This window comes from Sander vitreus, chromosome 7, assembly GCF_031162955.1.
Source record: "Sander vitreus isolate 19-12246 chromosome 7, sanVit1, whole genome shotgun sequence".
NCBI lineage: Eukaryota > Metazoa > Chordata > Actinopteri > Perciformes > Percidae > Sander > Sander vitreus.
In genome coordinates this window covers 17,310,297-17,317,441 of record NC_135861.1, presented here as the reverse complement: position 1 = coordinate 17,317,441, position 7,145 = coordinate 17,310,297, and the positions used below count along the sequence as shown (strand labels likewise).

At 42.8% G+C, this 7,145-nt stretch overlaps 1 long non-coding RNA gene across 1 annotated transcript in view; it reads left to right on the top strand.

The window, feature by feature from the left end:
• LOC144520917 (uncharacterized) overlaps window positions 1-5,090 on the top strand; it is a 7,000-nt gene extending 1,910 nt beyond the window's left edge. The window contains exons 2-3 of the long non-coding RNA XR_013502266.1: window positions 1,801-2,022; window positions 3,473-5,090. This is a non-coding gene — a long non-coding RNA (uncharacterized LOC144520917). The remainder of the gene's footprint in view (window positions 1-1,800; window positions 2,023-3,472) is intronic.
• The last annotated feature ends 2,055 nt before the right edge of the window (window positions 5,091-7,145 follow it).

The following is a 7,145-nucleotide window of genomic DNA, read 5'->3' as shown; positions in this document are numbered from 1 at the left end:
AATACTATACACACATGCTGACAAGCATACACACTCAAGTGGCAAACACATACAAACATCCACATAGACATGCACGTTAGCACATATACACACATTCCAAGTGGATGACACACAGCAGGGGGCTGATCACGTGAGGAAGCAGGATAAGCAGAGGGAACTCTCCTCAGTTTATGCTAAGCATGCTGGTGACACATGCCTGTTGAGCTAAACATAGCACGCGAAACACGACCAGCAGTCATAGATAGACTTTACAAATTATGTATTGTGTCCAACTTTCTACATGCATGCATTAAGTGTGCAAATGTAGCCTATGTGCATGCTTGCATGCATACAAACACATGCACACACACACACACACACACACACACACACACACACACACACACACACACGCATGCATGCATGCATGCATGCCTGCGCATACATGCACATATATACATAGACTGGGAGCCAAGTGCAGAGGCTTGTTGTTAGCGTGTTGTTCCTGTGCTGTGGCTTGTGGGCCTGTCTGCAGGGCTGATCGATGATCTTTTACTGCTTCCCCAGGATTATCGGTCGAGTTCACCGGGAGGGGAAGGCAATTCATCAGAACACAGCGGAGAGAGGGAGAGCGGAGAGGGGACAGAGAGAAAGGGAGAGAGGGATGGAGGGAGAGAGAGGCGTGGGGGGCGTCAGTATGAAAATGGAAGGAAAGATAGGAGAAGGCAGGTGGGAGGAAAAACAGAGGGAGAGGAGAGAGGGAAGGAGACTGAGAGAATAAGGAAAGTGTGCAGATGTGCTTGAGATACCGCATCACCTGGAAATGTATGGAAAAGATAGAGGAGCAGACATAGATGAATATCACCAGATAAAACGATAGAGTGTTAGGGCAACCTCAGATTGAACCCTCTGTATACTATATATTCAGCATCATCAAATATATGACACATATGTACATGGTGGACATGGTTGGAGCAGTGCTGTTTTTATTGCAGTCAGGTGTTGTGTTTTGCATTTTGATTCATTTATTTGACAGCTGAAGAAAACAGCTCTGTCATTTGCATCTATACTCTTACAGATGGCAAGGTAGCATCTCCAGAATTATGTTCTCTTGCTGCTGTAGAAACCCTCAATAGTCTATAATCACATATAATATTACACTTTGATTTAAATTGACAACATATAATATGTCAAACATAATTACAATTGTCATAGCTCACATGTAAAACACATATGGAACCTCAAGGTAAATTCTGAGACACATATCACACATTTCAGCTTTTCTTGGCAGGCTTGATTAATATGTTCTGCAACAAACAAATATCACACCACACCGGAACACCTGCAGACAAAATCAACTGTTAGCTCAGCTCCCACAGGTCTCAACTATGTGAGCCCACATTGTAACACATTTTACAGTGGCCATAACACACATGTTCCAGCTCATTCAGCTCACAGAATGGAAGGAGCAAAAAATGGAGACGTGAATCAGCATCAACAGCTACACCTTCAGTGAGAGACAGATTATGAGGGGACATAAAGACATGGATGAAGGGCAACACAACCAGTCCACTTCTCCACAGAAGTACATTATCACTAATCACATTAGTGACTAATAACAGCAATGAGAATCCAAGGATCACTTACACTGCATAGAGAGTATTGATTTGTCCTATATAAACTTTGTATGTGTTGTGTAAGAATATGATTTTAAATTATGTTTCTGAATATGTCTGCCTTTAAATGTTCTTTCTTTTTTAAGTGTCTTTTGCAAATGATACTCCATCCCAATTCCTCTCCTCTCTATCTCACTCTTCACAGATAGACAACCTCTCTCTCTCTCTCTCTCTCTCTCTCTCTCCATTGATGGATGGACAGATCATGTATATCCAATCTAGCAGTGCTCTTGATGCGGTTAGGGGCTGTGACAAGTCTCCGGGCGGGGGAACCGAGTGGAGCAGAGCGGAGGAACGGGGTGACGAAGAGGACACGACATCTGGAGAACATGCAGGAAAAGAAAGATGCAGCAGAGAGAGAGACTGTGTAAGTGTCTGCATAGCACCCTGAGCGTGTGTGTGTGTGTGTGTGTGTGTGTGTGTGTGTGTGTGTGTGTGTGTGTGTTTATGTGTGGAAACAAACATACACCCTCTGCCATGCCCTCTCTGCTACTGTGTGGGTCTCTGGTTGAGCGTCCTGACTGACTGGCTCCTGCACTACACACCAGCCCATGATAATGACAAAGATGGACGAAAATTATATAGTTACGTCTGATAGCACTGACATATTGTGTGTATCAGATGGAATAGGCAGTGTTAGAGTCTGTCTTCCATATAGCTACTGTATGGACCACAGAGTGTCAAGGATGGAGACTGATTGTATGGTTGGCTGTTGACATTCACTCATACCCATGAGTTTCAGGGTGCAGTTGCAAACATTAGCCACTAGGGGGTAATGTTATCCTCACAGCATTCAAAGGTGCCACTGTGCTCTCCAATGAAACTGTGGCGCTTATCTTAGGCAGTAGTGGGTGATTTCCTAGTTGATATTGGCAGCAGGGTTGATGATAATGTATGACCACAGGTTGTAACATTGCAGGTGGTGGTGGTGGTGTGTGTCTGTAGGTGGGGTTCATGAATCCTTTTTCTTTCTTGATCATTTAAGGATTTTACCAAACCAATGTGTGAGGCCACGCACACTGAAATTAAATACTATTTCAAAAATAATTCAATGCACAGGTTCAGGTAAACCCAGTTTAATTAAAACCACATTTCATCATACTAAAAAAAGTAGAAGGATGTGAAATCTTTGCTTTGGGAAATTGCGGCTGACCAATGCTGATGAACAATTGCATACTTTAAAAGGCCCATAGGTATCAAAAGCACACAACTCTTGAAGGTGAGGAGGTTGTATTTTGAGCTAACCTAAGACTGTCTGACCTTTCAGAAGCAGAGCGGTCAGGGGTCAACTCACTTGACCCCCCCCTTACCCTCGACCATATCAACCCCTTTGACTACATACTAAACATGAAACTCCCTTCACACATACCTTTACTCTCCCCAGACAGGTTGTACACAGTCAAGAAGAGAAACACTTTCTCTTGTGCCCCCAACACACGCACACAATCAATAAACCAAAACGTGGAAGTGATTGTGAATCCATCCCCCCCCCATCTCAACCTGCCTGTCTCCTTCCCTTGTCCCCTGCCCCTCAAACCCCCTCAGCTCAACATGCACCCATAAGACAATACGCAACACTAAAATTATGGAACAAAAACAAAGTCCAACACAATCAGCAATCCACCTCCATTTTAAAGACAATGGGCAAAACAGCAGCCATTTTCTAAAATGCGGAATCGCCACCCACACCCCCACCTCTTGATAGTAATCAAATTTGGTCTCATCTTTTCATTTTCTCATCTCTCCTCCCCATCTGTGTGGTGTAACTCCTCTCTTTCTCATTCTCTCCCTCATCATCCCTCACTGTCACTCGGCAGCTCTGAGCCATTGACCTCCGACCCCTAGGCAGGTTCACCAGCGGGTCAGGAGCCTGGCGGGGGGAGACGTGGAGAAAGGAGGGGTGGAAGGTCTGTTATTGGGGGATGCCAGCTTCCTCCTTTGGCCATGGATACAGCCTTCACTGCTGCTGCCATAGCAACTGGACGAGACGGCAGAGAGAGAGCAGACTGCAGAGAGCTGCTGGGATGGAGCTCTCTCTTCTGTGATCTGGCTGTAACCTCCATGGGCACTCGCACATGTTCACATACAAAGTCACACTCACATGCACACATAATGACAAACTGGCACACACACAAAATCCCCATACGTGCTTGCAAAATCTAATCAAATTTCTTATTTGGACTGCCAGGCTGTGCTGGAAAAGACTTTTTCAAGTTACAAGATTGATGGGCATTCCATGTTGGCTGCAATTAATTGCTACATAATTAGACTTACAAGTTATTTATTGAAGCAATTTGGAGAATACAAGAGCCTGGGGATATATAAAAACCATTTGATCACAAGCCACATAAACTTTAAAAATGTCCTCTTACGAGCATTATTTGGATAGAAATTAGCAATACAATCTCCCCCCAAAATGTTCCCCATGTTAATAAAGTGATAAATGATAATAAATCTGGACTAAAGTGAGTGATGTGCTGGAAGCTTCACAAGGTCAAATAAAGGTGAGAGCGAGCGATACAGATATTAAAAATAATACGGGAGATAGTGTTTTGTGCACATTTTTGCTACATGCAGGTGTGTGAAGCTCTGAACCAGCATGCTTAGCTTGGAGAGCCTCAGGGGTTAGGCCTCAGTCCAGGTGGTGTCCCACTACAAACAGAGATGTTGCTGATTAACTATCTCTCATATGATCTATCTAATCACAAACTTTCTATATTTCTCTTTTGTGTTTTTGTTTCTCAGATGCTTCTGCTGTCTTTTCTGTTCATCTTTCTGAATGAAAAAAATTAAAAAAATTAAAAACTTAAATAAAGTGGAATACATGAAACAACCATGTATTCCACTTTATTTAAGTTTTTCATTTTTATTCCTTTAAACATTAATTAACTTTTCTTTATCTGGCTTTTACGCTTAGCACTCCCTTCGGTCTCTTCCTGTCTCTTTTTCGTCTTGACTCACTCTTGTCTCTCATTGCTCAAACAAATATGATAAATGAGGCTATCGGTGTCTCTCAAGAATGAGCTGTGAGGGCCTTTGATGTTTGACAGCTTTAATGATGTATCTTGATGAATGGATGTACAGTAATTTTCACTTCATATGACACACTGTTTTGTTATTGTGCACATTCTGTTTTGGTGCTGTGAATGACTACTACTGTTGAACTGTGTGTGTTTTTTCTCCCATTTTTCTTGACTTGTATTCCTATGCCTTGCATGTTTGGTGACAATGTCAGTGCACTTGAGCCAGCAAGCTTATCTCAAGTGTTTCAAGAGGCTCTTATCAGCTCTCTTTGTAATAACGGGATCAACTACTTTTAGTGGAACATACACACTGGCTGGCTGTGAACACACACTGCTCACCCACACACCAAAATCGGCACGCAAGTTATTGTAGCATGAGAAAGAAGAAATAATAAAGATATAAGAAATGTAATCTTTATTGTTTGATCATGCAACACTTGACAAAAATGAAAAACATTTAACTAATTTCCAAATGTATTATGTAGCCTTGCTCCTGCAGAGATGATCCTGCATCATTAAATGGTTTAGGTGTGTGGTTCAGCCATGGCCTGGCATGTTAAATATTCTTGGATTTGGCCCAGTGGCTAAATTCCAAACTCCATGTGAATCAGGCAACTCAGGTTAATTCTGCTCTGTTTGCTGTTCCCTGACTTCACCAATAGGTGGAGCTATGTACATGAAACAGACGATGAGGTTGCTATGGTCAAATGCCCTCAAGCAGCAGGAAAATCTAATCAAATTGCCAGTGTGTCTGTGTCAATTACAGGGGGTCAATTTCATAAGAGGAATAGGCCCAAATCATATTTGCACCTGTATTCTCCCAGCAGTTCCTGAACCAGAAGCAGAATAGATACAGAGAGAAGCCTCTTAGTATGGCAGTCAGATATTTAGGCTGATAATGATATGGAAATGATGGTTTTCATAAGCACACGTTCTTATGAGATATTAGCCCTTCTTTAAATTCTACAGATAAAGACTCCATGACGCTGCCATGAGGGATGAGCTTTGCCATTTGTAGATCTTGGTGAGATGAATAGGGAGTGAGGCTGATACTCTAACAGTGCTGAGCCACTATCTTATCACTTCCTTTTATCAGACTGATAAAGTAAATGACTTTGCTATAGGTGTGCAACTCTTCAAATTCATTATGAGCCTGCTCAGCCTGGTGACTATCGACATGGCTGGGAGTGTGTGATGAATGCAGGGCTGTCTGCTGAGATGCGTGTGTAGTCCATGGTCGTGACACCCCAATGAGAGACTGATAGCAGATGAAGATGTTATTGGAGGTGTGAAGTGGAACAGAGACTGGTGGCTGGAGGATGCCTGAGCCTCCTCGAATCAAATGCAAATGTAAAAGGCTTGTTTAGGTTAATATAATCCTCAGGGAAGCTGTGAATTTAGACCAGTCATTTACATGTTTTTAATCAAGAAACTTGGAGGGAAACATGCATAAATGAGCATCAGGGCTTATTTTTGAAGCACTTCATGAGGGAGAGCATGAGCATTGAGTTGAAGTTTAAAGTTAAAGGGAGAAAAGATTGGTTGTAGGCTTTCTAATTCTGTACCGACTGTTAGCAGGCCCCATGAGAGTGTTTTACCAATGCAGAGGAAGTGGAACTTGTGGTCACTTTTTGGCACAAAAATGAACACACAAAACACTGATGCCCTCTTCAAGAGCACACACACTCACCTCAGCGTTGTGTTCAAAGGTAGTTAGATCAGCAAAACAAATGAGTCAATGAAGGAGGTTTGGAATTGTCCCAGGAGGAGCATCCATCTTCGTGGTGAGTGGCAGCTCTGTCAATGAGCGCCAGGGCAGTAATGCACTGGTATTTGGAGGGCAAGCTGTGTGTGTGTGTGTGTGTGTGTGTGTGTGTGTGTGTGTGTGTGTGTGTGTGTGTGTATGAATCATCCAGCCATTTGACTCTCAGAAGCGAGCGATGATGTTATGGAGGATGCTGTTAAGTGTAGCTGAATGGGACTGTGTTGCACCGAATCAGAGCTCTGTCTCCTGTATTAACATTATATGGAGCCTGGTCACATTCCTTTTTCCTACCCTTCCACTTTGCCTGCTCTGCATCTGGTAGAGAAGGTATCTCTGTCTCTGTCTCCACTCTGCTCATAATGGTCCATAATCCCTACCAAGCCGACCTGGCGGTATTGCAGAATTTACAGTAATAATAAGGACTAATAGAGGCAATATCCATCTATTTGACCACTAAATCAGAAATGTTGCTGAGGTAGGTGAGGTTCCCCCCCAATTTGCTTAATCATAAATGATGGAATAAGTCTCTTAGATCCAGATTAATCTCCACTGTGAGCTCAAAATTCATGTCCATGTGGAATCCCTTTTGAAAGTCTTGCGTCATTCAGTTTTCCTCACAGTTTTGGCTTTCCTGATGCTGTTAAATAGTGTGACTTGTAAGTGAAGAGCAGAATTCGCCAATATCCTGAATCCTACCATCAC